Genomic DNA, 16,394 nt, shown 5'->3' with positions numbered 1-16,394 from the left:
CACACACCCCCACACACACACCACTACACACACACATCACACACACCCCACCATCTACACAACAACACCACACACACACACCACCACACACACACATCACAGCACACAACCACACCACCACACAACAAACACGACACAGCACACACACACACACTAGCACACCACTACACACACACACACACACCACACCACACAAGCACACAACACACACACACACACACACACACACACACACCACACAAACACACAACACATAATCACACACACACACACACACATCACACACACACACACACACACACATCAACACACACACACCACAACACACACATCAACCACAAACACACACACACACCACACACACACACCACAACACACACACACAACACACCACACGCAAACACCACACACCACCACACCACATCACACACACACACACACACACACACACCCCTACACCACACACACACACACCATCGCCATCGCTGTTGCCGCCGAACATTCAGACACACAGACAACACACACACAGCCACACACACACACACACACACACACACACACACACACACACACACACACACACACACCACACACACGCACGCACGCACGCACGCACGCACACGCACACGCACACGTACACGCACACGCACACGCACACCGCACATGCACACACACACACACACACACCACACACACATATATATATATATATATATATATATATATATATATATATATATGTATGTATGTATATATAATCTTTAACCTGAAGATGCAGCTGTTGAAATGTGAGACCAAGTTTTTACAAGAGCCTTGTGAGTTGTTTAAAGAAAATACACATCTCTTTATATTTATAAGACATACTTGACAGGTGTTGCGTAGCTACTGGACCACAGGCAACAACCTGTGGCAAAGGCACACAGCTTTATGGTGCCTGACGCATGGAACCTATCGCGACGGTAGCCGTCCAAAGCTGGCCGTTCCGAACGCGGCCCGAAGAAGGACCAGGCACTGTTCGGTGTTTAAGTTTGTGATTCTGGTGGTCACTGCCGTAGAGGTCCGGCATTGCCGCCCCAGCACCAGCACAACAGCGATGGCACGGTGATATTGCGAGCATCTCTGATTTGGAACCAGTTCTGCTTGAAAGCAAAAAAGTTAGCATTATAACGATAAGTGCCATGATGGCGAGCTGGTACTGTACAGTTGCCATGAAAAGAGAATATCTGAAAACTTTACCGAACGATCTTCAAGAGCTGAAACACCTGACACACATATGGCCTATGTGACCATGGTCCCTTAAAGCATTTCCAGGAAGGTTTTTAGACATAAGGAGAATGCAAATGTTTATCACAGGCTTCACTGAAAACTGAACCCCAAAAGTTGGCTTTCGCATTAGAAATCCTGCACAACAGATGTTTGGTAAATGAATATAATGACAAATTTTGTTCTATTCCCCACCAAGCTTTGTAATCTATAACTCAAAATCCCATCCATTGATCCCAGGGAAGGAAAGGCACACCAAAGCAGCTGAAATGGGCAGCTGGGATGGATTTAGAGGACACATTATTGTCGGAAACATATGCAGCATTGGCTCAAGACAATAAGAGCATCAAATGGACCTTAGATTGCCCTGAAGCCACACCCCATCTATGTACATTCTTATCACAATGCAACGTGAATTGCTGACATAATATTTCTGTTCCATCGCCCACTCAATATGTACTGCAATTGTTGCAAAAAAATTGTGTTGATGCAAATTTTGCAATGATGTTTTGTAATAGGCATAATGCTGAGGATTGAGTTACCGCCGAACATTCAGAATATTGCAATATCTGTCCCAAACTTCACCTTCTACAAATGTTAGAATGCCAAAATCCTGCCTTGAATAAGAAACCATCCTACACTGCCATAATGAAGTTATTAACAGTGCATTTTGAATGATTCCATTATTTCAGCATCAGATGTAACGCAGATCATAAAGACTCTACCTAGCTGACCAACGGTAAATTTCAAGCACATCACAAACTATTACACCCACTAATTACAACATCTCCTACTTAAATTGGATGCATTTACCGAACACGGGTTACTGTTTTATACAATGTTTGTATTGCAGGCAACTGAATAGAGCAATTGCATTTCGTGATGAGGGCCACCCCCCACAATGTTGAAATGTACTGGCAAATGTTAGATTGCACTTCTCATCTTGTTGCTAAAATATTACAGAAAAAAACTGAGACAAAAGTTACTAATGCACCATGATAATCTACCGTAGGCATCATTACCGTAGGCATCAAATGATGCCTACCGTACCGTAGGCATCACTTGATGGCACTGACCGGACTATCGGATGAATGAAACAAAACTACAACATGAAAATAGCATTTGGTCAAAATGATCAAAATAAAAAAATATAACAAAAAAGTCCAAATGAAAAATAAAAAAGTTTCCGGCCTAATGAGAAGCACGCATGGGGTGGAGGTGGGGTGAGACAGCCCGCAGCACAGCCTACCAATATTTTACGCATATTAATTCTTCTGATCGGGAAAAACTTGATCTTACAATTTCACATAAGCTGAATAATGCCAGAAAATTCAGCCAATTTTTGACCTTAGATGACCTGCTCTACACAGTGCAGGCTGATAAAACATTTGATTAAGCAGCTGTGCTGAATTGACATAGTTGCTGCTTGACCTATTTCATGGGTGGTAACACCCTGTGATAATGGTGCAAGGCAATCATTGCATATGTTGAGTGCACAAATGCCAATCAGACGATAACCTCCCCAGTCATATATTGAAAAAATGCATATTTTCAGCTCCAATATAATATATCTGAGAACACCTTGACCACTCACTTGGCATGCAGCAATCAACAGCCGGTAGCTTATGCCTCACCGTTCACAACTGACTCGTGCAGTAACTGAGGCATTACAGGATAAGTTATGCAGAATGTTTAAAATGAGTCACAATTTGTGAACCAAGCCATAATGTGGCTTGGCAAAAAATAAGACATATGAGATCGACCTAGAGGTATCTGGAATTACTTAAACACGCGCTCGGATGGCCAGCTGGATACCCTTTTGTTGGGTGGGGGTCAACTTGATCTCCTGAGATCCCGGGAACTAAGTGAGCTAAATATACCAAATTTACAGGGTGTGTTAACCTGTATGTAAATTCCTTTAAGTCAAAGCTTGAGTTTCCTAGGTCATTACATTCCGGTCAAATAAGGTCAAACAAGGTTGAATTCCAGGTTGATCTCCAAAGTGACCCCAGAACCTAGATTACCGTTTCTAAGCCAAAGGTCACATGCTCATTCAGGTCAGTGACCTTGTTTTACCTTTTGAAGGTCATAGTGTCCAAAATAATACAAGGATGATCTGAATTTGCATTTGAATAAGCGACAAAGATTAAGCTAGGCTGTATGTTCTCAAAAAACATGTCGACCTGTGTCATTTTAGGTCAATGACCTATTATGACCTCTAAGAAATCGATGGAACATGCATAATGCCGCTCCTGCTATCACTTGACTCGAAATGAGCACCAGAAACTATCCCGTACAGCAAAGCCTAGAGTAAGAAAACAGGTTGGTTTTGACCTTGGTCTGCCCTTCATACCTGATCTTAGGTCAAAGTAATTTGCTTATTCAAAATTAAGTTACCCAAGAACGCGTCTTAAATGCGTGTGGCTTCGTCTAATATTTCGTTGTTGCATCAGATTAAACGATTTCCTAGAAATTGACTTCGCCGAAACCATGACCTGACTTTGGCCTAGCATCTAACAGTACCGGTTCTAAAAGCATCGGTATTAAACTTTTGAAGTCATGAAACCACATGAAATCGATTTTGTCAGCGAATTTTGGAAAACTGTGTTTTGGGACTGCGCTCAAAATGACATGCTTTGCGGGAAAAGGGAGCAGCTTTGCTCGAGTTTTCATATTACCACGGGGAGCAGAACATATCAAGAAGCAACCAAATCAATTTACACGACACTCGCAGCAGCCTGTTCCACAATGTGCATGTGACGATCTCCTCGGCATGACAACGCGGGCGACGTCAGCAGCGGTTAACACGTGAATGGCACATTTGGACTGTGGCGGAAATTCCAATTATTGTTGCTGGGACAAGAGCAGGAGGTAGCTTTGGCGAAACCAGTGACATTCTAAAAGTCTGAACTAGATCTCTTGTGACTGGTACTTGTGCGCATCTTCCGTACCACACTGGAAAGCATTCTGTTTTCTTCAGGACCTGAATCATTCGCCCACACTTTTGTCTGCCGAAGAGCAGTTCATGACCAATGGCCGTGGCACGGGGCTGCCCAGTAGCTTGCGTACTGCGGTCACCATGATCGAGTAGCGGGGAAGATTTACACACTCTATTGTGCTTTTAGCTCTGCCTCTGGCTGTCTGCAGCTTGGACTCCATTCATCTCGAAACAACGATAACACGACTCTTATTGCAGAAGTTGGAAGGTTAGCTCTGATACAGAACTGATGCGTGAGTTTATATTCGTTTTCGGCATCGGAAAACGGCAAGCCGTGAGTTGAACACATATACTGCTGTAATCTCTCACAATCATGGTATTCAACAATTGGCGCCGGGAAAAGAATAACCACTCACGGAGTTTTCTCCCATTGTACATTGCGTTTTGACCGTATATGTTAGGCTTTTGCCGGCCATATACTTGTAAGAGTAAATCGCAAAAAGAAATTCAGACGGAGATGAAAAAAGTTGCTTGGAAGTGCCCAAGGCGGGTAGTTAGTCGATGGTCCAGGGCTCAATCTGGGCAGTGCTAAGCGAGCCGTTTAGTGATAACAAAGTGGCTATGACATCCCAGCAGAGTCAACATGTTGCCGAGGCGGTCGCACCACGACACGAGAGAGCTGCTAGGATAAGAACAATCCTAAATAAAGATTACGTGTGTGTGTGTGTGTTTTTGTGTGTGCACATATATCATACATATAATAAAAGGACATAATGAAGGAGTAATTTTCTATTTATGTTCATCTTAGTGCTGCACCAAACACACAAATCCCGTCCCAACAACTTGGCATGCTCTGCAAACACCACTGATCTGAGGCACTGGCGGAGGCAGACACAGGCATCATAATGTGAGACGGCGGTGGGGGGGGGGGATTCTACCAGATTCTACCAGTCGTATCCGCAGCGTATGGCTCGATAGGACGCACTTTTAGGAAGTTTCATGTTTGGGACACTTTATTCACCACTGCTCCAGAGTTTTGCGTGTACGCCTTTTGGGGTTCTCGTAGTCTCAACAGAGGAATGCGAAAGACTATAGGACATTTGAACGTTTTAAAATAGATGAAAAAAGAGCTCGGGTGTGGCCCACTTGTTATCGTCTTGGTGGTGCAGCTAGCGTTTTAATTTGCCTTAAGTTTGTTCATGTCACATGTTTTACTTGGAACAGGGCCAGTCGAAACTTGATCAGATGCATTTTCAAATCTAAGCAGAAAAGGAACGGCCCATAGATCGCGCTGGTTTGGAGCGAATCCATTGCACAAAAATTGCAGTTTAAATTGCAAAGTATAGTGCATACATGGACTTGTAAAGAAATCTTCAAAGACAGAGTAAATTGTAACAGCATGGGGAAAACAATTCCCGATCCGTCCGGAAAACGAACAATCCGTCTGGCTCGATAGCCCTGTTGGTAAGAGCGCCTGCCTTCTGGTTCAACTCCTCGCGCAGGGTGAGTTTGGGGAGCTTTAAGCGCCCGCAGTTTGCCTCTGGCTAGGACGACTCCGGCCGTTGGCAACCGCCGCGCTAAAGATCAGGTGACGTCGGACGGCGGATGAGCTGTGGCGAGCGTTGCGCAAAAGATCATGTGACGTCGGACGGCGCGATGAGTTGTGGCGAGCGTTGCGCAAAAGATTGGGTGACGTCGGACGGCGCGATGATCTGTGGCGAGCGTTGCTCTAAAGATCGGGTGACGTCGGACGGCGCGATGAGCTGTGGCGAGCGTTGCGCTAAAGATCAGGTGACGTCGGACGGCGGATGAGCTGTGGTAAGCGTTGCCCTAAAGATCAGGTGACGTCGGACGGCGGGATGAGCTGTGGCAAATGTTGCTCTAAAGATCAGGTGACGGCGGACGGCGCGATGAGCTGTGGCGAGCGTTGCTCTAAAGATCAGGTGACGGCGGACGGCGCGATGAGCTGTGGCGAGCGTTGCTCCAAAGATCAGGTGACGGCGGACGGCGCGATGGGCTGTGGCGAGCGTTGCGACAGATTAGGCTTTCGTCGCGAAATTCCGCTGTTGACCTTAATGTTCACGATGGGGTGACGGGGTCAGGGCTCACGCAAACAATGCTTAGTGAGGTCGTTTATCCAAGAAATTCTTCCAATCGAGGAGGCATGGACTACGCCTTGAATAAAAAGCACATAGAGACCGTTGCCTCATCCAACAAATCGAGTTTTAGTGCATGCACAGATTCGGACAAAACTAGTGTCACTTATAGCGAGCATAATAGAGGCGATCTAAATTCGCTTAAGCACAGTTCACCTCACGGCAATAGTTTGCCTGGTGGGCTTGGAAAGATGGTCTAGACTATTGGTCATTGTCAAAAAAAGCAACGCTGCTATGCGCCTTGTGGTCTTCTTGGGGCAAGTGTGTCTTCCATTCATTACGCTTGCCTTTGCCAGATAATCGTCCTGCGATGATCGCACTTGTTGGCATATACCCAACGTTAGTTTTGTACGCCTCTTGGGAGCGCTATGTGGCTAAGCCCCCAATGTTAGTTTCATACGCTTCGTGGGAGCACCATGTGACCAAGCCTACTCTCAAAACCAAACATTTACCTGGAAGCTCGGCAGAGATCACCGCGCTGTCGTTCAACGTTTGTTTGGAGAGAGGCTGACAGCCGAGCTGAAGCGAGCAACCGCTTAGGTTAACCGTGCGGGGAAACACCACCCCCTCCCTGAAAACTTGTGGTGTACTTGGAAGGGGTGGTACACTGCTGAACTCAGGAAGGGGCAGACCAAGACCCTGCATATCATACATATCGGTACCACTGGCACTGAAGTGATTTTTTTATTTTTAATGTACTGGTTGTTGTGAATGCACTTAGTGTTGGACGTAGAGCAGGTATAGTTTCCAGAAGCCATCAGTATATTATCATGTTACTACTCGAGTTAGCGACGTGTTGAGAAACGGACAAGCCAATCAAGCACACAAGCCAAGCATCGTTCACATTTGTTGATAATCTTAGCCCCGCAATATTTTTATTCAGCCTGTCTCCGGTACGTCTCTACTTCAGACTCGCCCCGCCAATCATTTGTTTCGACCATTTTCTCTCCAGCCGCTCTCCACACCTTCCTGATGTGCGCCATAACCCCGCAGCCCGCCTCATGAAGCCAGTCTTTACAACAATGCTCCCGGAGCCAGTCATCCAGGCCATCGCTCTAATGTTCCTGCGAGAGGTTATTGGCAACGTCCACCCACGGCACGTGCCGGCACTGCAGCACGCTCCCTGAAGACATGTCTCCGTCCCTCCATCGGAGCTCGCCCCACGCGCCGCTGGCCCCGGCCCGTGCCGCTTGGCAGTTTCGTGAGGCTCGCCTCAACCCTGCCTCGGCACAACAGGTATTGTCCCACTGCTCTGGGCTTGGGAGTGTGCCTCGACCCTGCACCCGTGCGACACTATCCAGCCAGCCTGAGAGGCCTGCCCAAGAGGCCTGAGAGGCCTTGCTTTCTTTCAATGTGACGCGTCCAGGTCAGTGCAAAAGTCGTTCCACTCATATCAAGCTACCTCAAGGTTTTGCACAAACATGAGGTCCACCGGTTGAGGAGTTGAGTGGATTCGGCCTGCTATGATGCTGCGGCACGATCTTAGTCAGCGGGGCGCTACCAGAAGTTTGAATCGATCGCACCTCCTTATGCTGCTGCCCCTTCTGGTCCAGAGGCCTGCCAAGCTCTTTCCCCAGCACGATAGTACTTCAATCAGCCGTCAAAGCACGCCTCACAGCTTCTGCTTTTCCTCTCGGTATTACGCCAACAACTTGATCAGCGAGCCTGTCTCAGCCATATCCCCGCGCATTACCGTAGCATGGTTCAGGGGCCGCCTCAGCTCTCCGGCAACATTGCATCACTTAGCCTGACCCGGGGTCATACCTTAGCCATCTCCTGCTACGATATGACCTCTGCTTGTCCCAGGAGCCCGCCCCGGCCTGGCTTGGGTACGATATTACCTGAACGTGCCGTTGGAGCCTAAGCCAGCCACGTTCAAGCTTGACATTACCTCAGCCTGGGCGGAGACTTCGTCACCCCTTCTTCCGTATGTTGTCGAGCCTGGACGGGCTGCCTCAGCCTTGCTCTGACATGACATCACCGCGGTCGGACCAAGGCCTCGACCTTGCTCCGGCATGACGTCACCAAAAATTGGCCGAAGGTCTCGTATTGGCCTTCCTCCTACCCAGGGCGGTTGCGGCTTGTCGGTTTTCACGTCAGCGTTGAGCCGACCCGGCGCCGGCGGCTAGCCACAGAGCCAATTTTGTGACCCGATGATGGCTAATGACTAATACAGGAGCCCGGATTTGCGTTTAATTTTTAGTGTGCCTTGAAAATGTATCACCATCTTTGCAAATTTAATTAACGTGAGTTAAATTTATCACAAGGTCCGGAGAACAGAGCCGGTTTTCCGAGGTCTTGCCCGATTGAACGGTGGCCAGCCGGTTGCTTAGGAAGCAAATTGCTACCATGTAAAGCTGGAAAACCGGTGAATCTTGAGAAAAATTGCATGGAAATACGTCACTGGCGACTTTTCATTGCGATAAACATTTATGTACCTATTATCTTTTTAAACCTTTTCATTTGTTTACTTTTTAGCAAGAGAGGAACTGTTGTCCAATTAGTTGAAGAACTTTGACAGATGCACCCAGAATTTGTTATACGTGATAGGAATTTAGATTAGATAGTACCGTTAGCCTCGTTTTTCCTAGAATTAACAGCAAAAGGAGAGATGGACGTATTGATATTTCGGGTACATGCCTTCATCAAAACGAATGTGAGCTATTGTGCCCTGAGTAATTTGTAGCCGAAATATCAATGCCGTCATCTTTTCTTTCCCATGGTTATTCTACAAGAAATAAAGCTAACAATATTGTCTTATCTATATGTATACTGCTCCACGCAAATGCACTTCACGCCTTACCATGCACGTGTTTGAATCACACAAAATGTTTTACGTTTATCATCCTATAATCCTGGCCGAGCTGTTTACGGAGTTGATTCGTGCATCCCAAGCCGGCGTTTTGCATCCACACGCGTGTGTTTTCAACAATCACCCTCCCAAAGACTGGCTAGCCGGCGTCGCCGCTAGCCGGTCGATCAGCGGCTGCCCGGAAACAAGCCTTGCTCCCGCACACTGTCGCAGCCTGCCGCGGCATTTCCACCCGACATCAGCCTTCCTTCGGCCCCACATTTCCGTCGCCGTCTCACGGAGCGCCATTGTCGGCCTTTCTCCCGGCGGGGCGCCCGAAGCCGCGTCTAATCTCGCACCAGGCCAGCGCCGGGTAAATGAAACATGCAATCTCGCCTCGGCCTGCACCGCCTGCATGTTGCATGGCGTCATTGTAGCGGGGCCCCCCGATTCCCCGCGGGATGGGGCCGTCTCCGAGGCGCCCGATCCACGACCCAGGTGCACCGGCCAGCCGCTTGCCGATGCGACGCGGTGTGACGTGACGTGATGCGATGCGACGTGACGCGACATGACGCCATGCGACGTGACGTGATGCGACGTGACGTGGCGTGTCGCGATGCGACCTGACGTGATGCGACGTGACGTGACGTAACATGACGCGACGTGACGTGACGTGACGAAATGCGACGTGACGTGATGCGACGTGACGTGACGCGATGCGACGTGACGTGATGCGATACGATGCGACGTGACGTGATGTGACGTAATGTGACGTGATGAGACGTGACGTAAAATGACGTCTCATCATCGCGGCCCGACAGCAGGCACCCTGTCGTCGAGCTACACCATCTCCACCGCGGCACGAGACGGTGGCAGGGCCAGCGCCGATGTCCCGAAGAGGCGAGTCGGGGCTCTGGCAAGTGCCGAATAAGAGGGTGCTAGTGACTACTCTCCTCCATGGATAGATCCACACTCCACCACTGGCCACTCTCCACCAAGTTAAAGTTGGGGCGTTACACTGGATTCGACTTACATGTTTACTGAGGCCATGGGCAGTGCTGAGGGAGAACTGATCGTCATTTGCGCCTGGCGTGAGCAACCCAAGGCTCCCGGAAAAAGGACCCTTTCTGTCTCCATCCTGTTGATGACGCTCTTGGCTGACATATGAGCAAGGGCGGAACACTACTTTCTCCTCACATGCGAGGATGCGGGTCCCAGAAATGTTGAAAAACTGTGTAGCACAATGAACCTGTGGGCATCATGTATTATACTGTTTACTTTGTGAAAAGACAGAATGGCTCAAGGAGAAAGGCGACAGGGTGACAGGAATGCCAACTGTGCTGGCATTCTTCAGTTCCTTCTCTTCCAACTCATGGTGCTAAAAAAACAACTGCCCAAGATTGCCTGTTCGCAGGGCTGCGGACCAGTGCTCCGAGTGTCAATGGAAAGAGCCAGTAAAAGCAGCGGCATGGATTAGAAGGACTGCAAGACAATGTGCGCCCCCACGTGATAAGTGGAACGGGGAAGAACTAACAGAACTGGACAGCAGGTGGTGATGAACACACCTTACAGTCTTGCTGTCGCACGTCCCGATCTTCACCTATTCAGTTCACAACACCTTTGGAAGGGCGGCAATTCACCCACCGCAGCAGGTGGTCACGTGACTAGTGAACGCGGTGAGCCCTAGAGTAAAAGAGATGTCCAAAGAATGCTTGAAAAGGGACACTTGCGATCTTTTTGTCCGATCAGGAAAGTGCACATCAAATTATGGAAATTATTGGCAAAGCGTTTGCAAGCTGACCTATTCATCGGCTTTCCATGGAGAAAGCCTGTGAGTTACACTAAATCGCCACATTCGTGAAAGGTTTCAAAATGAAGCTTCCAAGCAAGCTTAGGCAGCTCCTTGTCCACATATTCAAATAATGTGATTACAAATGATTCATTTTATAATTTCACTTATGAAAGCACAGTTACTAATAGGGATGGAGAAGCATGGACGGTAGTGTTAAAGAGTATCGAATTTTCCCCGAATGCAATTTCGGAGTTCTCAGTACTTTCAAGCGTTTGTGTGCTATGAGCGTCATATTTCGGGGACCGAAGCGAACAACAGTAGCTTTGCACGGGGCAAGCGTACACCCAAAGAGATGCAGAGACTCGTGGCTAATGCGTGTGGGGCCGTGAGGCATTGACAATCCGAGAGGGATTCAGACCCGTGATGCACATTTGCCCCGTGATGGCGATCCGCCCGCCTGTTAGAGCCCATAGCGCCGAATGCCGGCTGACACGGCCGCAGTATTGCATCCTTTTGCAGCTGCCTCAGCTGCATCAATTCTGATCAAGGCACTCTCAGCCCGATTTGGGTCAATCTAAGCCTCGGCCGGCCCCGGCGCCAGCTGAGCTCCGGCGTTCAGAGCGGGCCATGTTCGGCGTACCTTGCAGCACTGCAGCCAATCGGCGGTATGGCCACGGCTGCGGATCGAAACGTCCCGTCCGCCAGGCAAGACACGGGCTATGTTGGACAGGACTCTAAGGTCGGCAAAACCCGATCCGGGTATGTCAGGGAGAACCATAAACACGCCAAAAAATCACACGAGTCTGTCAGAGGGCGGGGGCGCTAGCCACGCGGAGGGTACATGAAGCCTGTTATGAATGAATGGGCGCTGCCGGGACACGAGCATCGCCAACGAGAATGCGTGGTCTGACAGGCAGTACGTGATATCTGGCAGTGGAGGACTCAGCGTCACATGAACACGCCAGGCCTGTCGAGACGATCTTGGTCTCCCAGGAGGTAAACCAAGTCCGTGAGAGAATACCGTTCCTAATGAGAACAAAAAGTGTGTCGGAAAGAACACACAGCCCGAAAAGGAGCACAAGAACTCTGCCGGCGAGAGCATGGCATGCCGTGGTGTGAGGGTCTTCTTCGGTGAACCTGCCAGGGGAGCAGTGCCCGGGGGATGCAACAGCAACCACGCGGCCAATCAGTCGGGACATGAGTCGGCGAGGGAGGTCCGGTGTCTGTGGGAGGACGGCGGGGAGGGCCCGCCGGCAGAGTCGCGCGAGCTGGGCGTGCGTGCCCGCCGCCGCCGACGCCGTCAGGCCGCGCGTGAAACGCGCTGATCCGGAGGGTTGTCGGCCCATAGATCTCCGATGGCGGGGCGGGCCGGGCGGCGACGGTGCGGCCGGCGGTGCATCGATCGACACCCGGCCGACCTGTCGCCGCCCGGAGAGAGGCAGACGAGAGAGAGAGAGGAGAGACGGCGGGGACGACAGCGACCCGCTGGGTCTCCGGCCGGCGGCGCTGTCGGCTGCTTCGGTACGTCAACCGTGAAGGGCATCGGTCAAGAAGCTGATCAGGTCTGTAGGCGATAACAACTGGTGTCTGGAGTGTGCCCCTGTCTGAGGCACGGGTATTGATATACCAGGAAAGCTATGAAGAATCTGAGAAACCTCTTCTGTTCTGTTTGGGAAGATTTGGCCACAACCTTTCATTGAATGGATTTCTGGGATTAGATCACACGGCAAGAGGTGCTTTTTGCGCGAGAGTTGACCCCAGGATCTAATCGTGAAATTCTAGGTCAGCGGCAGAAAACGTGCCGGTATGCTTGGCACGGTCCGTCTAACCTATGACGTCGTATGACCTTTAACAGGATTGCTTAAACTTAGTCGATCCCGCCCCGCCATAGGTGAGCGAATCGGAAGAGGCGCCATAACAAACTGTGCTATCAGGATGGAATTCAATAAGGTACAAAAACAAACCACACGAAGAAAGACATCCAAACCAATAAGATTGTGAATTGCCGCCCAGAGGTCCGGAGAGCCCCGCGACCACACACACACAGCAGAAGACGCCTCCAGAGCGCGTGTTAGGGCATGGCCTACCGGACGCCTGAAGGCCGTCAGTATGCGCGGGTGTATACCGTTCGCTCCGCAGCGTGTCAGCGTTGGGCCGAGTGGCGCGGCTCGGGAGGCGCGGTATGCGGCGGGAGCCTCGCCGCCGGCCGCAGCTACAAAGGGCTCGCTGTGCCGGTGCCCTGCCGGGGCGGTCGAGCGGGGCCCGACCGCGGACGCCCCGCCGTCTGCCGTACACATCGCCGCTGAGATAACAAGCGGCCGCGGCCGGCGCCAAACAGGCGCGACGGAGGCGGAGGCGGCGACTGCCGTGCTCAGTCACCGCCATGGCCTGTCTCAGCATCATCAAGGCTCTGCTGGCGCGCGGCCTGTTCGTGGTGCACTCCTTCATCGCGGTCTGGAAGGTGGTGGACGTGAAGGGCGGCAACACCGCCTACTGGTTCCTGCTGACCGGTGTCCTGCTCCTCATCTTCGAAGGCATGGTCTCCGTCTGCGGCCGGTCCGGAAAGGAGCTGAAGTGGTGGGTGGCTGTTGGTCTCCAGGTCACGGAAAGATGAGTATACGAGGCCTTCCTCTGGGCCGCGTCAGGTCAAATGATTGGTGGCTCTACTGGGCACTGGGTCAAGCTAGATAAAGCAGTGGGTCACTGGTGACGGCTGACCACGAAAGGTCAAATAAGCTGGTTTCTTGGTCGCATCGGACAAGTGGTGGGTGGCTCTGCTTCTTGCAGGGTCATGGCATGTCAAGTGAGACATGGCTGTGTTGACATTTGAATCACGTCTGATCAATTGATGGGTGGTTGCCGTGATGCTTGGGTCATGTCAGGTCACGCGGTGGGGAACTGGTTATCTCTGGTTCCAGGAAGGTCCAGTAGCGGTGTGGCTCTGGTGCTCTTTGGTTCACGGCAGGATAAGTGGTGGACCCCTCTACTGGTATTTTTATTACGACAGGTTAAATAAGTGCTGAGCAGCTGAGAATGCTTCTGTGATGAGGTCAGGGCCAGACGGCTATCAGCCATCATCGCTTGATCCCAGACAGCGTTTCTTTGATAGTCTTGATTAAAGGGATTGTCCAACCTTAGGAGCATATTTCAGAAATATACTCTGGTGAAACCTCAGGGCCATTTACGTCAGTGATGGCATTGGGTGGTGTCCCTATAGCACCATGCAGTACCACCAAAGTATGCTATCAACGCTTTGTAACAGCACTACACTTCTTCCTTTCTTGGTGGTCTCAAATGGTATCCTGAGTCCACGACAGCTGCAGCTGTCGTGATCGCCGTCGTCATGACAACAGCCGTCGATATGACTACGGCAGAATCTGTTGAAGGTCATTGTCAGCTGTTCGGATTAGAGGTACCACTTTTGAGCTGTTCAAACCACACACTGCGGTCATGTGGGCTTAAAAGTGACGCCTCTACTGGCATAAGTGATGCCAGTCCGAAAGAGCGTCTGTGATTGACACAGCGGGAGGCAGGAGTCACTTACCGATAAGTGTATTGGCTGAAGTTTGAACAAGTGCGTCATTATAAACCATGCGGTACTTCGTTTCCCACAACCAAAGTGCGCTTTGAAAAAAGCCCCGGTGGTAAACGCCATTTATCCACGGGAGAAATAAATGCCTTAGTATGGCATTTAGTTAAATGCGCGGGATGATAGCATCATGTCTGCATATTTTTCACTAAAAGGAGTTATTAAGCTGTTTAGTATTAATTAGGCAACCATTTTGACAAATAAGTGTGTTGCAAGCATTGCGGAACATACACGTTGGAAAAAAGAAGGCAAATGGAAGTATTACTCCCATAGTGATGAGCTGGAAGTCTAATAAGACTTCTCCCGCAAGAGCGGCTACTTCAAATTGAAATTCGGAGCTACTCAGAAGGAGCTCGAGGAAACTGTCATCACCCATCGAATCGGACGCGTCTAATCTAGCACTATGTGAAAAGTAAAAAAAAGGTGGCATGCTCCCTGTAGGGGAAGGGACACAGCCACACCACCTGCTGTTCACTTACCCGGAAGCCTTCATGGACATAATAAATTTAAAAAATGGTATAAAAGGCTTCGTCACAGAGTGCGTGGCCAGCCTGGTCATATCTTTCAGGGTCCCAAAATTTAGGCCAGTACCTGTTGGGGTGCGCGGCGGACAGGTTCCTGGGTATAGTCTCATCTCAGATAACCTAAAAGAGTCGTTACGGTTTCGGTGAGCTCAAAAAATTCCTTGTCAAATAAAATGACTGCAAGAGCACTAGACAGAGAATATTCAGAAAATACTGCAAAAATTACATCATGTTATGGCTAAAAGAAAGTAGTTATTTCTTCATCTTAACAGTGTATCTATTTTAGAACCAGACCACAATTCAGGGTTTGGCTAGTTACTCAGATTAATGACAGACGGTCTCGCCCCCCGAAATTGGATGGGAAGTCTGTACGACTTGTGTAGTTGAGTCAGTTTGGCGCATCGAGGTCTCGACCCCTATTCAACGGTGTCTCAACTGCTTTGGTCTGCTAAGAGGGCCAGATGAGACCAACTAAGAGATAACACAGAGATGAACAAAAAATACATTGGAAACAACCAAGTTTGCGTGTAAGTTCCGGTGTTGAAATCAGGGGCGCAAAGCAAAGTGACCGAAATTTTGGGAGAAGTTAGGACTTGGGGGAAGTTTAGTCGAACGTTATAGGCTCAGACCGCACCCACAGAGAGCCGATACCTCGAGTATGGAGAACCGGAAAAGAAGGTAGATATTCACAATGCTGAGCGGCGCTGCGGATATCCACCTCCTTTCCGGCACTGTTCATGACATGCAAACAATTTGCATTGACCAGCTGATGTTGGCCGATTGGAAACGTACGTGTGAACTGTTTGTGAGCTGGATCGGGCTTTTTGATATTACTTTTGTAGCAATGCATCTTGATTGCTGTTCCTGTTGCCGCGATTTTGCTCTGGCAGAACTGGCCGCTTTTCGCGCCCGCGGCGCCCTATGTTAGCTTTTGAAGAATTGGGCGGGAGGGGCGGCGCCGATGGTGCCGTCTTGTGGGCTTGGGAAGGGGCGGTCCGTTTCACACCCGCAGACGCTCGTGTGCCCGCGTTAGTATCCACTCCACGTTTTTTGTCCTTTGTGGCTAGTAAATTGAAAGATGAAATGAAGGCAGGTGCCAAACTCAAATATTCCCGGCCAGATTTACATCCGATCATCAACATTGTTAGGAAGGTAACGTCGAAATAACGGACGGGTTGCAACAGCCAAGGATCAGACAAGTGGCGCAAGGATGTTCACGAAATCATTGGAGAGGGCTCACTCTCTGCAGACATGACGAGAGCATGCCTATAGCCCTTGCAACAGATTATTCGTAGTCAGTCACGCGCATTGCGAACTGAATTATGTGTCCCATGCAGGTGT

This window comes from Pollicipes pollicipes, unplaced genomic scaffold, assembly GCF_011947565.3.
Source record: "Pollicipes pollicipes isolate AB1234 unplaced genomic scaffold, Ppol_2.1 Scaffold_4295;HRSCAF=5057_pilon_pilon_pilon, whole genome shotgun sequence".
NCBI classification, from domain to species: Eukaryota; Metazoa; Arthropoda; class Thecostraca; order Pollicipedomorpha; family Pollicipedidae; genus Pollicipes; species Pollicipes pollicipes.
The sequence above is the reverse complement of the archived record's forward strand: the minus strand, read 5'-3'. Positions refer to the sequence as shown.